The 25,679-nt window shown below is 37.2% G+C and overlaps 1 protein-coding gene across 3 annotated transcripts in view; it reads left to right on the forward strand.

Moving 5' to 3' along the window:
* Positions 1-14,383: 14,383 nt before the first annotated feature.
* Positions 14,384-25,679, forward strand: part of LOC137244181 (uncharacterized) — a 116,387-nt gene continuing 105,091 nt past the window's right edge. The window contains exon 1 of one of the 3 annotated variants that reach the window (XM_067772819.1): positions 14,384-14,688. The gene's annotated coding sequence lies outside the window, so the exon portion shown is untranslated. Of the gene's footprint in view, positions 14,689-15,671; positions 15,718-25,679 lie in introns of those variants that run through there. The other 2 variants (XM_067772818.1, XM_067772820.1) reach the window with 2 other exon arrangements.

Below are 25,679 nucleotides of genomic sequence, written 5' to 3' on the forward strand. Positions count from 1 at the left end.
TCCCCATGGTTTAAACAATTCCACGGAGGCGAGATTCACCATACATACATACATATATGACAAATCACAGCGGCCGCTACAGCACTGAGTTTGCGTTCGTTCGTAGCAATGCTGTGCCTAGCGTATGTAAAAAATTAAACACCTAATTATTAAATATTTCAGAAAGTTATATACTTTTTATTTAAATTAGCTATCTTTGTAGAGCTAAATGTTAGACTTTTTTAAAGGAGGTTGCAGTTTAAGATTTTGATTTATTATGACATGTTCTAGTAGACACGATACACGTTATCTAGCTCCAACATTGGTCTAACTGCATTACTTTAAGAAATTTTTACCTCTTACTCTCCCTTCCCCCTCTCTCCATTTTCCTGATCATTTATGCTATATGCTCCTCCCTGACATTTTTCTCCATCCATCTATCCCTATCTCTCTATCTTGGTCTAAGTGTATCTCTTTTCCTTCCATCTTTTCTCTTCTCTCTAGTTCTAGTCACAGTCCCAATCCTAACCCTAATCCCAGTGCTAGTCCTAGTCCCAGTTCCACATATGTATAAACCAAATTTCAGACAAATCGATTAGTGAATCCAAATGATCGGTCCCTGGGCCACTTCCCGGGAGAAAACTTTACACGGGTCGCTGTGAAGCTGATATAAAATGAAAATACATACATATTGTGGCGAATATTAGCAGTTCTGTACATCACTAAGCTGCTAGTAAATAAATGCACAACAACAGCAAAGTAAGCAGCCACACATATGTACATGTAAATATCAAAGCAAGCTGTTACACATACATGGAAACCGCTAAGCTAACAGCAAAGAGAATGTTTCAGATACATATATGTATTCGGCAGCTAAGAGCAGAAGTTGTTACTCACACATACACACGCATATAACTAGAAGAGAAACGTAAATGTCAGATACATAAAGGAGACATAAATACGCAGCTGTTCGCGAAAAGTCTAGACGAAGCAAGTTTGTCGTATATCCAACTTACGTTTACTAAAAATCAATTCTATAATCTAAATGAAGCTTTCAAAATTCCAATTGACAATTCTAAATTCAATTCTTAAATCCAATTGACGCTTCAAAAATCCAACTGAAATCTAAAAACCGATCAACTTTCCAAAATACAGTTTACACTTTCTAAAATCCATCTTGAAAGTTATATTGAACGTAACGGTATAATGTAACCTACGTATCGCTCGCCAGGTGTGCCGAAACTACCCAGAAGTTGTTTTGCTTGGTTACAACATCGTTCATGTTGGCAAGGGCATGCAAAACTTATTTTCTCAGACTTTGTTGCAACATAAAAAAAAAATTTTATGTGATTTCTGCATGAACCAATAAACAGATCCCGCAATAAAATATGAGAGAGTAGAAAAATCATAGTTAGCTGTGAAATAAATTTTCTCAGCGTGACGTCACGCTTTTGAAGCATGTTTCATTGCTGACGCACTGTTTAGACTTTATTCCAATAGGAGTATTTTGCTCCGCTCTTATTTTCCTACTACATATTTTATCTCTCTTATGTGTATCGAGTTGAAATCTAAATAGTATTACTACCTAATATTTTTTGGTTGAAGTTTTCAGTGCATACGTATGACAAGTGACAATTGGATGAAATGACGTGAATTCATTGCTCGTGTCTTAAGACATGTTTGTTCACATTTTACTTACAGTTTTTGTACTTTTTTCGTACGAAATGAGAATAAAAGGAGTAAAATGTAAGCAAAATATGTGTCCGGACGCGATCTGTAAATCCTGCTAAAAATTCAACATACAGCACTTCTTGAAGTTTTGTATAAAAATGAGGTACGTTGAGTCAGTGAGATCAGCTAACTCTGTTTTGCGATAACAGTCGCCAATTAGAAGCTCTAAACGAGGTCAAATCTTCCTCCAACTGTCTAACCACTCAGTGAAGGTCTTCTCTTTTCTCGGCTTACAAACTGCGGTTACTTACTTTCTTGGTCGGAGCGTATTCGTCCATGCGCATAACATGGCCCAGATAGCGAATCTTTCTGTTTTTATCTGCTGCAGTATTGTCATATCTGCGAAAAGCTCACATAGCTTATCATTATACCTCCTTCGATACTCGCCGTCGATATCACAGACAGGACTATAAATCTTCCGGAGAACTTTCTTCTCGAATACTCCAAGAGCTATCTCATCTTCTCACGACACCTTCCATGATTCCGAGCCATACATCACCACATATATGATGATTGACTTGCAGAGCGAGATTTTTGTTCGTCGAGAGAGGATTTTACTTTTTAATTTCCTAAAGAGCACTTGTTGGCGGCCACCGTGGTGTGATGGTAGCGTGCTCCGCCTATCACACCGTATGCCCTGGGTTCAACTCCCGGGCAAAGCAACATCAAAATTTTAGAAATAAGATTTTTCAATTAGAAGAAAATTTTTCTAAAGCGGGGTCGCCCCTCGGCAGTGTCTGGCAAGCGCTCCGATTGTATTTCTGCCATGAAAATCTCTCAGTGAAAACTCATCTGCCTTGCAGATGCCGTTCGGAGTCGGCATAAAACATGTAGGTCCCGTCCGGCCAATTTGTAGGGAAAAATCAAGAGGAGCACGACGCAAATTGGAAGAGAAGCTCGGCCTTAGATCTCTTCGGAGGTTATCGCGCCTTACATTTATTTATTTTACTTGTTGGCAAGGGTTATTCTCCGTTTGATTTTTAGACCGACATTGGTTTTGCTTTTAATGCTGCTTCCCAAATAGACGAAAGCCTTCACAGTCGCGAATTTATATCCGTCAACAATGACGTGGCAACAAAGGCCACGATGACAGCAAGTACTTCGTCTTGTGCTCAGTTACCGCAAGACCCACTTTTCTTGCTTTATTTTATACCAACTCCTCGTCTCTATGTTTGAACATCCCGTCGGTTATCCCGTCATTACTTGGCTCCATGTGTTTTTTTATCCAGGATGTAGCTATTTTCACTTCTCCATAGTTGGATGCCGGAGCGTATTTTTCATCATCGGCTGTCGGGGTATCGGGTTCGTCTTCCCCCACAATCTGTACGCCAGTTACCAGGTCGCCATTATCGTTCCTCCAGGAATCTTCCATGGTCTTGAAACCTTCCGTCATTAAAAGATCATGAAATATGTACAGTAAAACGAAAATAATAATATTTTTTGGGGAGATAGAACCCACTTTTCTTGCAGAATGTGTTGTGCTAATGGGTACATTAATTGGACATCCTACAAGTTTTAGGTCGACTCCATCAAGGCTCCAAATCATTTTTTATGTATATGTTTCCGTTAGACCCACCAATAAGTATACCAAAATGATCAGGAGACGAGCTGAGTTGATTTAGCCATGTCCGTCTGTTCGTCCGTCCGTCCGTCTGTCCGTTTGTTTGAACGCAAACTAGTCCCTCAATTTTTGAGATATCTTGATGCAATTTGGTAAGCAGGCGAATTTTGATGGGGGATTTGACATTTGTCGGAATCGACCGGTTCGGACCACTATAGCGTATATCTCCCATACAACCGATTGTTCAATAAGAGGGTTTTCGCAATTTCTGCCCCATTTCTGAATCATTTTAACAGCTAGCAACATCAAATTTTACCACAAGCTTATGTATTGGGCATAGTTGGTTGTCTGAAAAAATCGTCAAGATCGGACATATTTATAATATTGTTACGAATATTAGCAAAACTAAGGAGTGCTGCCATCTCTAGGCCGATGCTAAGCAGTGACATGAATTCACATCAATAATTCAATCATTATGTATCTACATAAACGAATCAATAATTGGGTCTACACATATGTACGTATACGAGCAACGGAGCGGCAATGCACAAACACATGTATATATCTTATCTGAGTTGTCACAAGAGAGGGCAATAATTTATGCAAGTATTACTCAAATGAGAAATTATACATCCGTAGTTGTAGCTGAGAAATTTATAACTAAGTAAAATTCTGGAAGCGCCTAGAAGATGTCACGAGGAAATCACAGAGTATAAAAGCATCAGCGGTAGAGGCGCTATGGGCAGTTTTCGATTACGACGCTATCTAGCGACCAATAGCAGTATTATTTTGAATGTCAGTTTCATTTAAGCTATCAGTTTTGTTATTAAGCCAGCTAGTTGCAAAGTATGTGTTATTGTTGTATTCAATATTGGAGTTATTTATTCAACAGTTTAGTGATACGAACTTAGCAAAAGGGCAAATAAGAGGATTTGCAGTAAAATCGTTACAATTGGTGTCAGAAGAGGAATTGTTGAATAAATTCCAGATGACAACAAGGACATGGCAAAGTTCAGTGAATTGAAGATCCAGCAACTGAAGGAGTTGGAGAGCCGTAGATTGAATATAAGCGGCGTTAAACTCGAACTTCAGGCACGACTACGAGAGGCAATGGAAGCAGAAGGAATTGATGTGGACGAGTATGTTTTTTATCCTGATGGGGACGAGACAACAACAAAAATTGGAGAGAAAAACGAAACATCGCAGACTGTTACGAGCACAGACTTGAACATGATTTTGGCTGCAATATTTGCTCAAACATCGACAATGTCATCTCAACTAGAAGAAAAGAAAACGTATATGTCATCTCAACTAGAAGAACAGAAAACACGTATGTCAGAAATGTCGACACAGATTACATCCAAGATGGATACTCAACTGGAAGAACAGAAGACATATGTGGCATCCCAACTGGAATCGCAGGAGACACGCATAACATCCAAGATGGAAGAACAAGAGGAGCGGTTACCATTGCAGGTGGCACAAATGTCTTCACAGTTAGAAGCACAGGAAGCAAGGGTAACATCAAAGCTGGAAGCACAGGATGCAAAAATTGCTCAATTTCAGGCAGAAGTCGATGATATGAAGGGTCGTATGGAGCAGTTACAACTAAATCGCCCAGCTGTTTCAGCAAGTAATCCAAAGGTAAAAACACCATCCTTTGACGGGTCTGTTCCTTTCCAGGTCTTTAAGCTACAGTTTGAGAAGACCGGAACAGTGGACAACTGGAATGCTGAAGATAAAGTTGCTGCACTATTCGTAGCATTGAAAGGACCAGCTGCCGAAATCTTACAGACTATTCCAGAGTACGAACGGAAAAGCTATGAAGCATTGATGGCCGCTGTCGAGAGACGTTATGGAAGCGAGCATAGAAAACAAATATTCCAAATTGAGTTGCAAAACCGTCACCAAAGAGCGAATGAGACCTTGCAGGAGTTTGCCTCTGATGTTGAAAGGTTGGCACATTTGGCAAATGCGGACGCACCCGTGGAGTACACCGAGAGGGTAAAGATGCAGAGCTTCATAAACGGCATACGGGACGTCGAAACAAAGCGAGCTACATACGCAAGCCCAAAGCAAACATTTGCTGAAACGGTATCTTATGCACTGATTCAGGAAACAGCGTCACGTTTCAGTAAGCCAGCGTACAAAGCCCATCGTGTGGAAGTAGAAAGGCCAGATTGGGTGGACACAATTTTGGAAGCACTGAAGGGATTACAACAGAAAAACTCTGGAGTTATGAAATGTTTCAAGTAGGGCAACCAGGGCATATTGCGCGTTATTGCAACACCAACCCTAACAGTTCCAACAATGTGGGTGGTCGTAAACGCAGAGCTGAAGGAGATGAGCAGATCTCCAAGACCAATCAATCGTTAAACTAAAGCGATTCAGCCGCAAGGGGCGACAGCTGGCTCCCTCAATTGAATGCCCCATAATCTCTATCTCACAAATTGGAAGAAGGTCAAGCAATCTTACTGTTGGAGGACATGTGGATGGAAAGGAACGTTTACTGACTGTAGATACGGGTGCATCCCATTCCATTATTCGAGCGGATTTAGTCAACAAGTAGATAAGACCATTGCATGGAGCAATATTGCGTACAGCCACTGGAGAAGACAGCACGGTTCTAGGAGAAGTATCATGTGAAGTCGCAATTGGGAACGTCACGGTAGTACACAATTTTATAGTGGCAGATATTGTTGATGAAATCATAATTGGAGTGGACTACTTAATCGACCAGGTCATCAAGATCGACATGCAAAGCAAGACGATGCGATATGAGAACATGGATTTACCACTTAATTTCGGCTACGAGAGAGGCTACAGCAGTAAACGAGTGCTGGTGGAAGAGAGTCAGCAAATACCACCAAAATCAGAAGCAGTCATCTGGGCAAAGGTTGATGGAGATTGTGGGACAAACAAATTGTGGGTTGTCGAAGCAGCAAACAAATCAGCACCGAACATACTTGTAGGAAAAACCCTGGCTATGACAAAACAAGATGGACGTATTCCGGTAAGAATACTCAACGAGTTCAAGTCACCACACAAACTGACCAAAGGAGCTATTTTGGGAAGATGCCAAGAGGCTGAAGTAATTATTAACTGCGAACAGCTCCAGGAACACGTTTCATCTAGTAATACTGATATTTCAAATGACATCACGGCATGGACGGAGGGGTTCGGGGAAGATTATCAGAGTAAGGCAAAGCAACTGCTTCTAAAGTACGCAAACATATTTGACCAGGATGGTTCCAAACCAGGCCGCACCAATGTTGTGAAACATCAAATTGACACTGGAGACGCGAGGCCGATACGTCAAGCTCCACGTAGTGTTCCACTGGCGAAGCGGGAAGTTGTGAGTCAAATTATACAAGAAATGAGCGACAGCGGCGTCATCGAACCATCAGCTAGTCCCTGGAGCTCACCGGTAGTACTTGTAAAGAAGAAGGATGGAAAAATGAGGTTTTGCGTGGACTACCGGAAGTTGAATGACGTTACGAAAAAGGATAGCTACCCATTGCCAAGAATTGACGACACTCTGGACTCGCTATCTGGCATGAAATGGTTTTCCACACTGGACTTGAAAAGCGGCTACTGGCAAGTTGAGGTGAAGGAGGAAGATAAAGAGAAAACAGCCTTCAGTGTCGGTGATGGTCTTTGGCAATTTACAGTGATGCCTTTTTTTTATCACAACTGGTCGATGGACAGGAGAAGGTAGTTGCATATTACAGCCGTTCAATTGGAAAACCAGAGAGGAACTATTGCGTTACACAGAGAGAGCTGTTGTCATTGGTAGACTGCATTAAACATTTCCACAAATACCTCTACGGCCAGCGATTCCGCGTCAGGACAGATCACGCAGCGTTGAAATGGCTTTTGCAGTTCCGTAATCCCGAAGGACAATTGGCACGGTGGATCGAGCGACTACAAAGCTATGACTTTTCCATTGAGCATCGAAAAGGTAGTACCCATGGAAATTCTGATGCAATGTCACGAAGACCATGTATTTTGGAATGCAAGCACTGTTCAAAGGCCGAGGCTAAAGAAGACATTATAGATGTCCGTCTAATGACTATAACATGTACAGATGAATGAGACAAGGAACAGCTTAGAAAGTGTCAGCTAGAAGATACAGATCTGTCACGTGTTATGCAAGGGCTCGAACGAAACGAAAGACCAAACAGAGAAGTGATGTCAGCAGAGAGTCCCATTGCGAAGTCATATTGGGCACAGTGGAACAGTTTAGAATTGATGTCCGGTTGCCTTCATCGAGTATGGGAGAGTGAGAATGGTAAATGCAAAAGGAAACTGATAGTTGTTCCCAGAAATAGGATTCCTGACGTGCTCAACGAGCTGCATAATGGTCCAAGTGGAGGTCATCTTGGAATCACGAAGACGGTCGATAAAATTAAGCAGAGATTCTATTGTGTTGGTTGCCGTCAGTCGGTCACCGAGTGGATTGCCAACTGCGAGGTTTGCAGCAGAGCGAAAGGGCCCAAAACAGGAAGTCATGGCCAGCTGAAGCAATATATTTCAGGTACACCATTTGAAAGGATCGCCATGGATGTCGTAACCACGGAAACAAATACGTACTGGTGGTTATGGATTATTTCAGTAAATGGCCAGAGGTATACCCAATCCCAAACCAAGAAACAGAAACAGTAGCAGAAGTGGTTACAAACGAATGGGTTGCAAGGTATGGTGTACCAATGGAGATACATTGTGACCAAGGCAGGAATTTTGAATCAGCTGTGTTCCAAGAAATGTGCAAGAAGTTGGGCATTCGAAAAACACGGACAACTGCATTGCATCCTCAGTCCGATGGTATGGTGGGACGTTTCAATAGAACATTGGAGGAGCATTTAAAGAAAGTAGTAGACAAGTACCATAAGGAATGGGATACACACATATCATTATTCTTGATGGCCTACCGATCGGCAGTACATGAGACAACGGGCCAAACTACCGCAAAGGTAATTTTTGGCAATGACCTTTGACTGCTAGATGATTTGAAATATGGGATAGATGCCGATGCGGAGTGGAATGTCAAGAAATCCACTGGTGTCTTGGAAGAAGAGCTGAGAGAGATACACGATCTGGTAAGGCAACGAGCAAAGATTATGAGTGACAAGATGAAAGCGAGGTACGATAAAGCAATTTATTCGGAAGGGTTTCAGGAAGGAGATTTGGTGCTGCTATACAACCCACAACGAAAAAAAGGTTTGTCTCCGAAATTGCAGTGTAACTGGGAAGGCCCATAAAAAGTTGTAAAACGGATCAATGATGTAGTGTACCGCATACAAACCATTGGCAAACCACGAATCAAAATGAAAGTGGTTAATTTGGGGTGGCTAGCAGCGTTTAGATCGAGAGGGACGATCAGACTTAGGTGGAGGGCAGTGTTACGAATATTAGCAAAACTAAGGAGTGCTGCCATCTCTAGGCCGATGCTAAGCAGTGACGTGAATTCACATCAATAATTAAATCATTATGTATCTACATAAACGAATCAATAATAGCGTCTACACATATGTACGAGTACGAGCAGCGGAGCGGCAATGCACAAACACATGCATATATCTTATCTGAGTTGTCACAAGAGAGGGCAATAATTTGTGCAAGTATTACTCAAATGAGAAATTATACATCTGTAGTTGTAGCTGAGAAATTTATAACTAACTAAGTAAAATTCTGGAAGCGCCTAGAAGATGCCACGAGGAAATCACAGTTTATAAAAGCATCAGCGGTAAAGGCGCTATGGGCAGTTTTCGATTAAGACGCTATCTAGCGAGCGATAGCAGTATTATTTTGAAAGTCAGTTTCATTTAAGCTATCAGTTTGGTTATTAAGCCAGCTAGTTGCAAAGTATAAGTGTTATTGTGAAGTACTTTAATAAAGGCAATTTTTCCATTATTCAATATTGGAGTTACTTATTCAACAGTTTAGTGATACGAACTTAGCAAAAGGGCAAATAAGAGGATTTGCAGTAAAATCGTTACATACAACCGACTGTTTAGGTAAGAGGATTTTCATCATTTTTGTCGAAATCGATTTTTAGTCCGATTTAGACAATTTTTTCAGACAACCATCTATGTATGCCTAATACGTAAGCTTGTGGTAAAATTTGATATTGCTAGCTGCTAAAATGAATCAGAAAGGGCGAAAACCCTCTTATTGGTTGTATGGGAGGTATATGCTATAGTGGTATGATCCGGTCGATTCCGACAGATGTCAAATCCCCCATCAAAATATGCCCGCTTACCAAATTTCATCAAGATATCTCAAAAATTGAGGGACTAGTTTGCGTTCAAACAAACGGACAGACGGACAGACGGACATAGCTAAATCAACTCAGCTCCTCCCCTGATCATTTTGGATACTTACTGGTAGGTCTAACGGAATGTATATATACATAAAAAATGATTTGGAGCCTTGAAAATGAAAAAAATCGATTTCGACCAAAACAAGTCGCAAAAACCAAAAAAAAAATTTTTTTTTAAAACTGTTAATGCCAACGTTTTTATCACATAATTTTATATGGGATAGGAACTATGAGACAAATTCGTTTTCATCGGCAGCACTTTTGCACGTTTCTAAAGAAACCCTTAAAAAAATGGCGAAAAAATAAATTTTTTCACCAAAACACTCCTCAAAACCCAAAAAAATATTTTTTTTCTTTTTCAAAAAACTGTTATCACCAAAGTTTTTAGAGGACAATTTTGAGTCGGACAGGGTATACATGAAAATTTTTAAATCAAATGAAAATTTTTTAAGTAGGTCATGAAAAAACTTTAAAAATTTCGAGCTCAAGGCCAGAACAATAATTATTTTTTTTTTATAATGATAATTATTGTTATTTTTTAATTTTTCTATATTTGAAAAATTGTATTTTGTTTTTGGAATAGTAAGTAGAAAATTTTTCAGACAACCTGCCATAGCTGCGCAGATAGATCCATTTCGAAGGGTGCTAAGCCTTCATCATCAGTGCGCTTTAGGCATGCTGCGCTAACCATTTAGCTATACAGCGGTGGTTTGTTTGACTGGCAAATTTGCTACTTCTATTCCTTTTTACCAACTATATTTATTCAGTGTTGCGCCATCTGGTGCAAATCACTGATAATGCTTGTGTTTGTTTATTGTCAATTACTTTGTTTGACATTCCCAAGTGATCATGGTTTATTAACAATTGTTTTTGTTTTTATCGGCCTATTGATAAATGATTCAAGGTTCGATTCGAGCTCAAGGCCAAAACAATATTTTTTTTTCTTCTAATGATGATTATTGTTATTTTTTAATTTTTCTAAATTTGAAAAATTGTATTTTGTTTTTGGAATAGTAAGTAGACAATTTTTCAGACAACCTGCCATAGCTGCGCAGATAGATCCATTTCGAAGGGTGCCAAGCCTTCATCTTCAGTGCGCTTTAGGCACGCTGCGCTAACCATTTAACTATACAGTGGTGGTCTGTTTGACTGGCAAATTTGGTACTTCTATTCCTTTTTACCAACTATATTTATTCAGTGTTGCGCCATCTCGTGAAAATTTTCTACTTACTATTCCAAAAACAAAATACAATTTTTCAAATTTAGAAAAATTAAAAAATAACAATAGTTATTATTAGAAAAAAAAAATTATTGTTATGGCCTTGAGCTCGAATCGAACCTTGAATAATTTATTTAATTTTAATTCAATTTTGAGTAGGAGCAACAAAAAGCTAGTTTTTGCAAAAGCGGGGATTGCCCATTTGTTTATAATTATCTACATTTTATTTTATTAATTTTTTTTGGGGAAAATTGAAACAACTCGACATCAGGACGGACAAGACGACAGCTGTTTCGGTTATATGTTGTAAATTTCTTCAAAGCTTTTTCTCCCGGGAATGGAATTTGAACGCGCACTTCTGCGATGACCTCAATGTTTGAAAACGCAAAAAAAATTAAATAACTGCTTGATAAAAAATACGTGAATACATTTAAAATAATATGGACAATAAGAACTAACTATCATAGCTTGTTGTTGTTGCTATACTCAACATATTAAACAAAAAACCTGTTCTAAACGAACCGCCAAACACAGAAAAAATATGCCCTATATGCAGAGAACTTATTTCTCAATAACTTTTTTGTGAAATTTTAACGAAAACACTGCGATTTGTGGTAATCTTTAAGTAGGTAATGTGGTGAATTACCCACCGCCAGTTTGACAACTTCCATCGTTGGCGATTGCCTATAAATTACGTTTCTGCTATATGGAAGTAAAGTAAATGAAATAGAAGGCAAATGGGAAAAAGTAATATAACAGCAAGTCGTGATGATGGTTGTTGCTGTAGCGATAAGGTTGCTCCCCGAAGGCTTTGGGGAGTGTTATCGATGTGATGGTCCTTTGCCGGATACAGATCCGGTAGGCTCCGGTAACACAGGTGGTGATGGTCGGATGCGTTTGTAAACATTCAGATCATGATCATCGCAGGAGTTCGGGTTCAAATCCCACTCCCAGAAGAAAAGGCTATAATCAAAGCTGCCGTCTAGTCCGTCCTGATGCCGAGTTGTTTAAATTTTTTTCCGAAACAATTGATTAATTCAATTCAATTTTATTTCATTTAGATTAAGTTAGTAAAATCAAGTAAATTTAATTTAATTAATTTTAATTTAATTTAGTTCAAATTAATATAATTTAACTTAACTTATTTTATCTTGAGTCAATTTAATTTACTTTAATTTATATTTATTTATTTATTTATTTATTACGACTCTTAGAGCCTAGATCAACACTTAAGCATTATTGCATTTATTAACAATATGTACTATGTACGAAATTGAACTTAAATTAGTATTTGAATTTGAAACATGAATTTGAATTTCAAACATGTATTTGAATTTGAAACATGTAACACAAATTCATTCGAATCCTAATATTTATTTCGCGTGAGCATATAATATTTTCTTAAACAAGTTATTATCACAATTGTTAATATTTGCAGGTAATTCGTTGAAGCATTTTAACCCTTTGTAAAAAAGACTATTTTTTTCAGACTTCGTTTTGTAATTAGGTAATCTAAAATTATTATGAATTAAGTGGGGATTGTCCTCATTTCTTTTAAATAAATAAAACAATTCCGGAATGTGTGATCTGATCATATTTGTTTATCTTATATATAAAATTCTCGTGTCACAATGTTCGATTCCGTACTCCTCCGAAAGGGCTTGACCGATTCTCATGAACTTTTATGAGCATATTGAGTAGGTCTGAGAATCGGCCAACATCTATTTTTCATACCGCTGGGAAGCTAGGGTCTCGAGATATAGCCCAAAACGTGGACCCGGGTACCCCTAGAATGTGTTTATACAATATGGATATCAAATGAAAGCTGTTGATGAGTGCTATAGTACAGGATAATTTTCATACAACTGGGTAACTGGGGTCTCGAGATATAGGCCAAAACGTGGACCCAGGTACCCCTAGAATGTGTTTATAGAATATGGATAACAAATGAAAGCTGTTGATGAGCGCTTTAGTAGAGGGTAATTTTCATACCCCTGGGTGACTAGGGTCTCAAGGTATAGGCCAAAACGTGGGCCCGTGAACGCCTAAATAGTGTTTTTACATTGTGGGTATCAAATTGAAGCTCTTGATGAGTGCTTTAGTACAGGGTAGTTTTCATACCTATTGGTGGCTACGGTCTCGAGATATAGGCCAAAACGTGGATCAGGGTAACACTAAGATGTGTTTTTACATTATGGGTATCAAATTGAAGCTGCTGATGTTTGCTTTAGTACAGAGTAAGTTTAATACCGCTGGGTGACTAGGGTCTCGGGATTAGGCCAGAACATGGACACGGATACACCTAGAATGTGTTTTTACACTATGGGTATTAAATTGAAGTTGTTGATGTATAGTTTAGTACAGAGTAAGTTTTACACCGCTGGGTGATTAGGGTCTCGAGATACATGCAAAAACATGGACGCGGATACCCCTAGAATGTGTGTGTTATATGGATATCAAATGAAAGCTGTTGCTGAGAGCTTTAAAGTAATTTTCATTGTGATATTCGATTTAGTCGTATCAACCTGGCAGAACTGATAAATATGCATGCGAAGCCGAAATAAAGCCATGAATTAATAATACCTACATACCTATTTACATACGTCCTACTCTATTTGCCTGAAATTTGGTATATAAATTTGCCTTTGTTAGTATTTACGATGCTTTTCTTCGGGAAGTAGACCAGAGACGGACGAGAAATCGGATTAGGACTAGGACTGGGACTGAGACTCGGAATGGGACTGGAACAAAATACATACCACCCTCTGGGACTGGCAATAAGAGATGAAGAATGAGAAAAACTTGATAGAAGAGAAAAGAGAGAAAGAGAAGGAGACTGAGAAAGATATAGAATGAGACGAAAATGGAAATAGATGAAGCGAAAAATACGGAGGGAGGAGTGAATACAAAGATTAGGAAAAAGTGTAGAGGGGCCCTCCCCCTTAGACGGAAAAAGCTTATTAAAATGTATGCATATAGACCAAATTTAGGGCAGAACAACGTCTGCCGGGTCTGCTAGTGGTATATATGTATACTTCGCACATTCCTTTGTTAACAGACGCAATACAAATTTTAATTTTTTAAAGTTTTTTGATACACCAAATGACAAAATTAGCGTACACAGCTATCGTTGAATCTTAATTTTAAGTATAATGAAAATTGTTTACCCAAAAATTTGAATTTTTAAACTATGTATTTTCACAATGAACGTGCGAAGGGTACGTATGAACCAGGCATGCTTAACGAACGAAACGATATCATTTCGTTACGATAATCAACGCTAATAAACGGAACGAAGTCACTTCGTTTCGTTTATTAACGTTAAGATCGTCAAATTAACGTTAATTTGAAGTCACTTCGTTTCGTTTATTAGCGTTGATTATCGTAACGAAATGATATCGTTTCGTTCGTTAAGCATGCCTGGTATGAACCATACAAGCTGCTATCGAGCCCTAACCAACGCTTAAAAACTCACTCAAACCAACAGCAACTGTATTGTGAAAAGAAAAAAACAGAGGTTTGTTTGCTGCCAAAATGTATTGTGAATAAAAAACCTGAAAGAAACAGTCAACAAACTCAATCGTACTGTTTGCTGGTCGAAGAGATCGTGGTGCTGTTGGCGTAGCTGCTGGCTGAAATGCTCGTGGTTGTGATGGTGCTGTTGTCCATGGTTGTTTAGTTTGACAAAAGACATTGCGATTATTGGTTGTTGGGCGTACAGTTACGCGGTTTTTACACGCCTGTTTCCGTGGTTTCCCTAAAAAATTTTAAGTGATCCTTACCATTGATTGTTTTTATACGTAGATTACGCCAAAGAATCGGTTTAATTTAATATTAAAGGTGATAAAACATAAAACAACTAATTTTAACACATATGTATGTACATACATATATACATAAATACAGTTATAGTGAAATTCCCTCAAACATTCTCGGAGCGCTCATAACTTAGCGTTCCGATATGAGCCCGAAATATGTGAAAAATGCCAATGCCAAGAGTGTTCAGCAAAGAAGCAACTTTAGAACAGATATTTTAATTTATTTAATTAATAAATTTGAATATAATCAAAACGTTTTTTTTTTGCTTTTTCCTTGCGTGCTCCGCCTACCACACCGAGGGTCCTGGGTTAAATAGAAAATATTATTTAATCGGGGTCGCCCCTCTGCAGTGATTTGGCAAACACTCCGAGTGTATTTCTGCCATGGAAAAGGTTCTCAGTGAAAATGCATCTACCTTGCAGATGCCGTTCGGAGTTGGCAGTCCCGCTAATTTATAGGAAAAATTAAAAGGAATACAACGCAAATTGAAAGAAAGCTCGGTCTAGATTTCCTCGGATGAAAATCGCGCCAAGTTATTTTTTGTGTAATTGCTATGGACGTTTTTTACTATCATGGCTAATCCTAATTCCTTTACAATGTACATAAATAACTCCGAAAAAAGTCATTTAAAAAGTAAAATATAAGCTTTTAATTGCCGTCTTAAAAAGAATGTAGATACCCACATTTTTTCTGAAACTGACATATTGAAATTAACTTGGTTGTGTCTTTCCAAAATATGCCGTTCTTTTAATTGAAAAGAAGTATTTCGGAATAATTCGGATGTTATCTGTCTATTTATGCGCTTTATATAATGTGTCTTTCATGAACCTTTTTAGCTCCGATTATTTGATGTTACATCAAAACCTTAAACATGGATACTTAAAACTCAAACTTCATAATATCTGTCAACTGGTTTAAACCCCTTTCTGACATTTGGTGCAGCTAATTAATTCATTTTCTTCATTTTAGCATAAGATGAATATACAAGAAATATTCCATCATTCGTGACATTTGCATCTGCTTATAGACATAGATATGTACATATGTACACATACGCAAATTAAACCAACAAAAAAATTTGACGACGTAAGTTTTATTAAGCTCAATAAAAAAATTCACAAAACCGTGTTTTTTTTAATACATGAATCTAATTTACATGAATTTCATAAATCGCATAAATTGTGTGAATTCAATGAGTAACACCAAAAAGTGCTGAAAGAATGACAGCAGGGAACTGGAATTTCGTTATGCTCGGTTTCAATGGCAATGAAGATAAATTGCTTAGTAGGATTTGCGAGTATTTCTGAGACTGCCAGCGAGAAAAAAACCTAGTAAATGGTGCATAATGATAGTCAAATTAAATTGGTTTTGAAGTCATTTACAGTTTTTTTACATAATTTTGTACACAAAAAAAGTTTTGGCGTCAAAACCGTACTTTCAACTTGTGTTCTAAATAAAAACCACAATAGTGCGAATTTCATCCACAAGAAATTCTGGAAAAATGAACATGAAAAAAATACTTAAATAATAATTATGTTAAACAAATTATACTGTTGCTTCGTCCGGGGCTTGAACCCAGAGGAAGTTCGGTGTGAAAGGCGAATGAACCACACCACTACGGCTTGCTGTTCGTTCACATCAGCCATTACGCAATACATAATCGCAGGATTTGCCAAAACACTGCCGAGGGACGACTCCGTTTTGAAACATATCATCTGAAATAAAAGTTCGTACCTGGAGTGGCCAGAAATTATAATTATTCCTAAATTGTCTTTCAAGTATACTTCATGTCAGGCATGCTTAACGAACGAAACGATATCATTTCGTTACGATAATCAACGCTAATAAACGAAACGAAGTCACTTGACGATCTTAACGTTTATTAGCGTTGATTATCGTAACGAAATGATATCGTTTCGTTCGTTAAGCATGCCTGCTTCATGTCATTCCAACTAACGCTTTTTCGATGTGTTCTAACATATGTATGTATGTACATTAAGCCGTTCGATATATATAATTTTTTTACAAATATTAAGTTTGCCGGGCGGAATATAATAAATGTAAGGCGCGGTAACCTCCGAAGAGATTTAGGCCGAGCTTCTCTTCCAATTTTTTAAAACTTGCTACTAAAATTTTGATGTTGCTTTGCCCGGGCGTGAACCCAGAATCATCGGTGTGGTAGGCGGAGCATGCTACCATACCACTGCGGCCGCCGTCTAAAAATAAGCCGTGCAAAATTTCACTCGAATTGGATAACTATCAGACCAATTCTAAATATTCTCGCGGAATTTTGTTCTCGCGGATTTTTTTATTCCCGCGGAAAAATTCCTCCAATTCTGTTCTCCTAGGGAGAACAATAATTGGGGAATAGGAATTTCGAATTTTCGAAGTCAGCTGTTTTGTCAATTGAAATTTCGTTGCACATTTCTTATTTTGTTTAAAAAATTGAAAAGTTTAATTATTGTTGCAAATTTGTTGGAAATTAAGAAATAAAATATAAACATTGCACAGTATTTATTGCATTTCATTTGGTATTCACTGAAATGAGTAATGAATTGGTGCCACAGCAACATCAACAGCGGAACATAAGAAGAAGACGGCCGCATAACACAAATCTGCCGGAGTTGCCTGCTTTCATTCAGCAAAGCAATTTTCTGGCGGCCAAGTTGAGTTGAATTCGTCCTTCATCATATGCCAAAATCTATTTAAGCCTTATTAAAAAATCCTTGCGCAATTTCTGAATGGCTGCATCAAATTTGTATACCAAGAGCTCTACCGTTGCTTATGATATACTTTTCAACTTAAAATAAAGAATATTGTGGTTGTAGTTGTTGTTGTATAAGCAGTGAGAATATTGTGGTAGAATATAAATACATCTTTTAGCACAAATTTGTACAAATAAGTGTTCTTTCTTAAAATAACCAATTTCCTTTAACTATTTTGATGCATTCCCTTTAATTTAACAAGTGAAAAAACTCCTATGAAATGTCAGAGAAATCTCCCTCTCCCTCACATTCATAATACCTACTTTTCTCCCATAACCGGTTTCCGCTTTTTCGAACATTGTTCAGAATAGGAGGAAAGGGAGAAGTGAAAAAACTCACAAGGAATTTTTATTTAGAATACGAGGAATGGGAGAAGGGAAAAAACTCGCACGGAATTTTGGTTTAGAATTGGGCTGTATTAGAACTGCCACGTTGCATTTGAAAATTTTTAAAACTATATGCATTCAGTGTGCAGCAGATTTATATAAAATAATTCATAAACGTTAATTTGTTGATCATTTATTATGTGAAAACTCACTGAATTAGACTATGAAGGTAAGAATCAGTAAAACTAAATTGGGTCTGAGATTTTGCGAAATGATCGGCTTTCAAAAAACAAAAAACACAATTTTCGTACTAATCAAAAAATGTCCCGGTTTTTATATGGAGCAGCAAAACGATTGTCTCCCCATTAAAAATCTTCTTTCATTTTAACATCCCGCCATATAATTTTTTTCAATCAGACCAACATTTTTGAGCTATTTCTAGACTTATGTGAAAAAGGGAGAACAATTAAGAGTCGCAAATTGATAAGTTGCAAAATGCATGAGTAGAAAACAATTATTTGGTATTGACACTGACGTGAACCACTCTCAAATTGGATCAGAAATAGCAAAGTTAAAGCTAATTTAGAAAAATATACATTCATCTTCTTTTGGTATATCGATACTGTACGGCATATGTAATCGGAAAACTGAATTCAAAACAGAGTTGGGGGTAGTGCATGATTGCACCAACCTTCACTCCAAGTTGAGTGGTAATAAATAATAAAATAAAACATATCAGCATCACACAGCTAAGGTGGTAATAAGCTGAAAAGTTTTCCACTATAATTTAAAAGCTGGTAGTGAAAATATTATCAGCCCCATCGTAGTGCACAAACATTTTTCTTTACTCATTAATTTAAAATTTATTTTTTCACTTGGCTGAGTTGGTAGTGAAGAAATGAAATGACTGCAATAAAATTACTTTGGTCGTAGTGGAGAAAAAATTGTGAGCACTCAAATTTTTCCAATATAGTGTTATGCTAATAAAAATGTAATGCAATCAAAATTTAGTGCACCACCCACAACTAAGATTCAAAACACATCAACTTTTATACATACAAATTTCATATGAAACAAACATCACTAATGGCCATATTTCGAAGATCTCTAAGGAATTTGTAAGCAGACATACACTGTGATAATTTTGGAATATATAGTATTTAGGCCCCCTTATATTTGCAGTAATTAAGAGAAAATGTTTGCTTATGTTCAAGTATTGATTTATTTTTTCTATAGCTTTGTTTTTTTACATCTATAGACGTTTACGCTTAAACTTTATATGGACTGCTAAGCGTCAAACTTTAAATACACCTCTGAAATTGCTGCACCTCTACACTAATTCTATGTATCACCTCTTAAAATGGCGCGTGTCCACAATTCATCGCAACTGATTTATCATATGTTATACACTATGGCCATCAGAGGGTTGTGTCTCCGCTTTTCGGTACACCCTGTTCCGTAGCTAGTTATTTAACCACTGCCGCTAGATGGGTCTCCTAATAAGCGAGGATAAGCGTTTTTTTACGCGCAAACGTAAACGTATACGCGTATAAAAAAAACACGGCTTATACTTATCTATAGTATTGGCACCGAGATTAAAGGTACAGTGGAGTCTGGATATAGTGAACTAATTTCTGCAAGGCCTGTTCACAGTATCCAGGTTGTTCACTATATTAAGTTTGAAATTTTTTTTTTAACTTGGTTTATTAGCTTTGAATCCATGTTTGCTTATGTAAACAAAACAGATTATTTGTATAAAATAATATTTTTTAAAAAATACCCACATATTATTGAAAGAATTTACCAATAGATGTTTGCCTTTTGTGTTCGGAAATTGATTTTTGAACCGCTTTTTCGCGTAGACTTTTCAGTACTAGCACGCCAACATAGTCAGTGGTGTAGCTTCAGCCCATGCGATAGCTATATCGAAGCTTTTAATGGCTTCAGTAGCTTTTATTGATTTTCCGGTCTGTCCTTCGCCTTGGCTGTCATCACCAGATTCTTCAGTATCCATAAGAGTCTTCCGTTTAGATGCTCCGACTGCCTGGTGGGATATAATACTACGAGCATTATTTTTATTCCCGAAGCTGTTGATTTGGTCACACCATAAATCTTTGCTAAGGATGAAACACTAGCATCTTTCTCGATTTTTTGAGCAATTTCAAGTTTTTGCTTTAATGGAAGGAATTTCCTTACAGGCATGATAACACTTAATTTATTAGCACATAAACACTTTTAAAACACATAAAACAGTGCACATTCACTCAGAAGCGTTTTGCACCCGACAAGAGACAAATAAAGACTGGCACCAAATACTATAGCAGCAGATTTTCCAGTAAAAAACATAAAATGAGCAATTTTGGGGAATACCCGACTTTATTTCTGTTTAAGTTTTTTTTTAACAGTTTTTGCTTGCTGTTGCGCTTAGAACTTTGTTCACTATTTCGAGTTTTCGATAGTTCACTCTTTAGAGTACTCAATAGCCGTGTTTTTTTTTTACACGCGTATACGTTTCGTTTGCGCGTGATAAAAAAACGCCTATCTTCGCTTAGATAACATATATATAATACTTCTATATCAATACCTTCCTATCTTCCTAATGTGCAAACTTTCTGTCAATCATTATTTGCAGAAACTGTGCAAATGTATGTTCTGCGCATGCGCGGGCTTTGTTAGTGGTAGTGAATTGTAGTAGCGTGTGTAAAAAAAGTATTTAAGGGGTTACAACGGGTTAGTATCCCCTTTACCCAACTTCTGCATACTAATTGTTATAAAATCTCAGTTTAGTCGATTAAACAATGAAAAGGCCAACAAATACAATACAAGGCTTGATGTGTTTATTATTTAAACATGGGCTGCAGCCATACAAAGTACATTATTTACATAAATAGTAAAAAAAAAAAACAAGGCGAGAATTCATATTTTTAAAATGAAAAAAATTCAAATATACATGTATAAAAATATACTTATACATTTGGTTGGCTTATTAATGTTAAACCCCCAAATTGCTTCCAATTACGAGAACGACTATTTAATTATAAGTAAAAAACCGCGGTTAATAAAGATCAACATTTTATTAACTATGTGTAACTAGAAAAATGTGTTGATAATTTTTATTTCGCTATAGTATTAGCGCACACTTGTTCGCCAGTCAGAATCGCAAAAAGAATGGAAGAGAGAAAATGAATAACAACTACAGGTGTACAAAATAGAACATATGTAGTAAAACGCTAATATGTATGAAGATGAAATAGTGCAGGGTGCCACATACATACATCCCAAAAGCATTTCTTTAAACGTTTTGAGTTGTTTAATGATGTAAATTTTTGATGAAGTAAACAAAATATGAGTCCAGTACTCACTGGCTGCTATTGGTGTTGAAATAATAATAATTTTGTAAATTTTTTCTAACATACTCTTTTTCGTTCGTGCTTTTTTCGTTTCAAAAAACAAACGAATATCCAAATAAATACTTATTACTTCCTTACAACGCTGTGTCCGGTGATCATTAAAGATGTCATTGCTATATAAATTTTCGATGGCTATGTGATCGTCCATGATACTATTGGAGAATGCATCACTTGTATTTTGAAAAATGTTATTTATTAAAATTAGTTTTGTATTTCCAATTTGGCATGCCTTGAGAACTTGTCTTACAGCTTTCTCTGACACTATACAAATATTACATACCTATATTTTTGTGCGCTGAAAGTAAAGGCATTTCTTCACCTATCAATTGCCCTTGATACGTGGAACATTTTATTTTCTTTTGTAGCTTCATTTTCCTTTTTCGAACGAAATAGCCTAATATACAATATTGATAGAAGCTAGAGGTTTACGCCGATCACTTAATCGGCGGCGGAGCAGGATCTATTATATACCGGCGACGGCGGCGTGTGCGGCGCGCCTGCGTACGCCGGTTTTCTTACTTTAAAAAGCTTGATTTTTCGATTTAAAAAAATAGTATTTATGAAAGAGTTTGCTTGTATGTATTTAAGGAAATCAACGTGTTGGCCATTTCGGAAAGATCCAAGGTTTTTGCCTCAAGATCTCGCAGACTGTTCAAACATTTTCAGGAGTAGCTCCTTGCGGAGGGATTGTCCCTCGTTCACTTGCTCCAGAGAGGCTTCAAACCTAGCCCGGTCTTTGGAATTGGTACTGCTGCGTCTGCTGAAAAGAAATAGAGATACATAAAATAGCCACACTTTTGTCTGCATATCCCGTGCAAAGCGTAGTTTCACCTAGGGTTAACTCCTAATAATCGTCGCGAACACAAATTCTTTAAATTATTTGTGGCTCCTTGGCGGCCACACACAAAGTTGACTTACGGTTGCTATTAATGGTCTATTAATACTTATGAAACTCGTGGCACTGGGCGTCTCCAGTTTTTTTGGCTGTTTTTAAGAGCTACAATTCCCGATGTGCGAACGGTAGCAATCCCGACCACCAGTCGCTACCAGGCCTTCTGACCCTCACACCATATGCCAGCACAGAAGCTATAGGACTGCGACTTCGAACTCATACCTTCGTCGACGTCATTTTCCTAGAAGCTCCAGGTGTAGCTGCGAAGACTTTCCAACGGATGCTTTTGCCGAGCTACATCAGAGAAACAAATTGAAACGTTAGGGAGTTCGGCCAAGGATGCCGTCATTGCGTAATGGGTGAAAATCGTATAATCCTCGGCGCATCTATATAATTAAAATTTTACAAGGACCCTGGATAAAATTTTTAAAATGTAGACCAGATTTTGTAGACGTTTGTGTCCACATCATTGATTTCAATAGTCTTCGTTAAATCAAAACGATATTTTAGAATGAAAGTCGACCGATTTTAAGTTGAATGATGTTTACTGCTGTTTTCCGGCTTAATGATATAAGAGCTCATTATGGATGACCGCGTAGCTTCAGTTTTCAGACTAGTTCGACTGTCCACTTCGTTAGGGTAGTAGCACACACGGTCATTTTTTCCACTGTTTTGGGAAAGCTTTTGTCTCACCACTTTGAGGGTTCTTGCGAAGGACAAAGCCTCACCTGGTAAATACATATATGTGCCTACGTATTCACATTTGTAAAAGGAGCCGTAACGTGTAGGTGATATTTAAACTTAGTTGATAGGCTATAATCAATGTAATTAACTCCAAGGGAATTGTTTTGAATAAGGCCGCCAACTTTATGTCAAACCGGGAGACTTGGGTGTTGAAGGATGAAGTGTTAAAATTAAAATTAACATTTCAGACGCTATTGTATAGTTTCGCAAATAAACAACAGATGTTTGAATGTAAGCCCAAGTGATTTTTCAAACCCTTCTCATACGTACATATATTCTCAACTTAAGTATGAGGTAAAAAACATTTCAAAGGAGTGTTTATGCCTCTAGAACCTACTAAAGGATTTTTTTTGCATCACTGATTTCGTTTATTCTTTCAGCCAATCGCAATAAAAAAATTTTAGAAAAAAACGACACTTTTTTTCTTTCTTTAACAACTTGAAAACAATTTGAAACGCCTTGGGGTTTTTTTTTTTGAAAAAATATGCAAAGTGATTATATAAATGTATTATATAACGTTTCTTTTAGCGTTTTGTTTTAATAACTTGGTGAATTGGGTGATGCAAAGTCCGTGTTATGCTGACATCGAAAACGCCTGTTTTTTTTAAATAACTTTTGAACAGTTAGAAAGAGTTAAATTTCACGATTAGTTTCTTATAAATGACAGTGATGCGCATCCGTTGATACCACTTTCGACCATATCCGACCAATTTTCGACTTGAACAATAAATGGCCTAAACAGTCTTAAACGAGTAGAAAATATAGTACCGCGCCGGATACCGCCGCCGCCGGGCCGATATTTTTGACATTCGGCGGCGGCGGCGTTTATCGGCGGCGTATATATCTAATAGAAGCAAGACGGCTTGTTGAAATATACATATATTTAAGTGCCTTTTTTACAAAAATTTAACGACAACCTTGAGATTTTGTCTCCTTCTCTCGTTGTATATCTGTACTGTAATGTTTGACAGGCTGCACAGTTCAGTAGTAGTGATATAGAAGTATTACATATATGTTAGATAATGCTTAGGAGACCCATCTTGCGGCAGTGGTTAAACAACTAGCTACAGCTACAGGGTGTACCGAAAAGCGGAGACACAATCATCTGTTGTATTTCTGTGTATAACATATAGCTGAATCAGTTGTGATAGATAGTGGACGCGCATAGAATACATGGGATTAGTGCAGAGGGTAAAACATGGACAAATATTTCAGTTACATCTGAGTATAATGCGTATTGAAATTTGCTAGTACTAATTTTATGCGTAGCAATTTCAGAGGTGTATTTAAAGTTTGACGCTTAGCAGTTCATATGAAGTTTAAGCGTAAACGTATATAGACGTGAAAAAACACAGCTTCACTATACCCAGACTGCACTGTGTATTGATGCAATGCAAGTCTGCTCTTCCTGTGGTTCTTCATTCCACTCCGTTCGTCAGCCTTCTTTTACTGCATACTCTACTCTATTCGCAACCATGGTTCAATTATATGGTTGGCTTATCTGTAAAGCAACAAAATATGTCTGTTCAAATTGTCAAAATCTGTGTATTAGGGTTGGTGCGAATTATATGGAATGGAAACATAAAACTTAGCAGTTTTTGTATGTGTAAGAAAATTTTGCCAATGTGTTGGTTTCATTTTGAGTTTGCCATCTCTTTTTGACAATCCCTTCGGCCATGCAATGAAATAAATAAAATCAGCTGATGAGATGAGCCAACCATAAATTTGAACGATGATTCGCAACATTACTGCAATTTAGGCTGCCAAACCATATAGTAAAGGATTTGGGCAAAATACTAGCTACAAGTTGAGGAATTTTGCCACATACTACTATAAGAATTCTGCTCTATTTCCCGTGTAAACGTACGAATAACTTTTAAGCTCTTTGCTTGATTGAACACCCGTATATGGTGGGTCGTAAGGCGGGAGAATATTTTATTGGGGTGAAAATAATTTCCGCAGCTCCATACAAAAAAAACTTAAGATTTTTAAGATATTACGAAAATGACGATAACTTCGCAAAATCTCAGACCCAATACACGTATACAGATTTTTACTTTCCTAATCTAATTCTCTGGCGTTTTTCACGCAATAAATGAATAACAAATTAACGTTTATCAATTATTTTATATAAATTGCTGCACCCTGAATGCATATGGTTTTAAAAATGTTCAAATGGAACGTGGCAGTACTAGAAGCTATCTAATTCGGCTGAAACTGTGCACATCTTATTTTTAGATCATAATTTATTATATTATGGCCGGCAAAGCAAAATTTTTTTTAAAGGACAGCTTAATGTAAATGCAAATATTAATGTTATCAATATTTGGTTTTGTCTGTGGGTTTATTCACAATATATAATTAAAGAAGGTTGTTGCCAAATATGACTCATTAAATCGAGTACTTTTAATTTTTTTACTATTAGTTTTTATAAAAAAGATGTAGGTACCTACACATTTAAGTAGGTTTGTGCCATATAAAGATTTTGCTAAATAACTGAACTCGGTATAATAAATAAAAAGTAAAAACCGGTTTCAAAAGTCCGTTTGGATACACTAAAACTCTGTTTCACGTAAAATTTGTGTATGATCCTTTCACGAAAATATGCTTTTTAACTTTCTTTCACTTGGAGCCGGCTAAAAAAAATTTAAAACAGGTCAGTTTGAACAATAAATAACTCGCGAGATCAAAGCTCCAGCTGCTAGGCCCGGTAGGGATGCCAGATCTCGGGGCAGCAATTAGAAACTTGTATTATTTGCCAAGGTGAGGGAGTTGTTCTATGACATACATAGGTCCTGATACTTAATTTGTGTTTTTAGTTTGGTTATTAAACAACTTCTGTTAACATTATGAACACATTTTGTCTATGTGAGGTCTTTATCGACCGGCCAGCTCAATCTAATCTTACCTC

This window comes from Eurosta solidaginis, chromosome 3 (genome assembly GCF_040869045.1).
Source record: "Eurosta solidaginis isolate ZX-2024a chromosome 3, ASM4086904v1, whole genome shotgun sequence".
NCBI classification, from domain to species: Eukaryota; Metazoa; Arthropoda; class Insecta; order Diptera; family Tephritidae; genus Eurosta; species Eurosta solidaginis.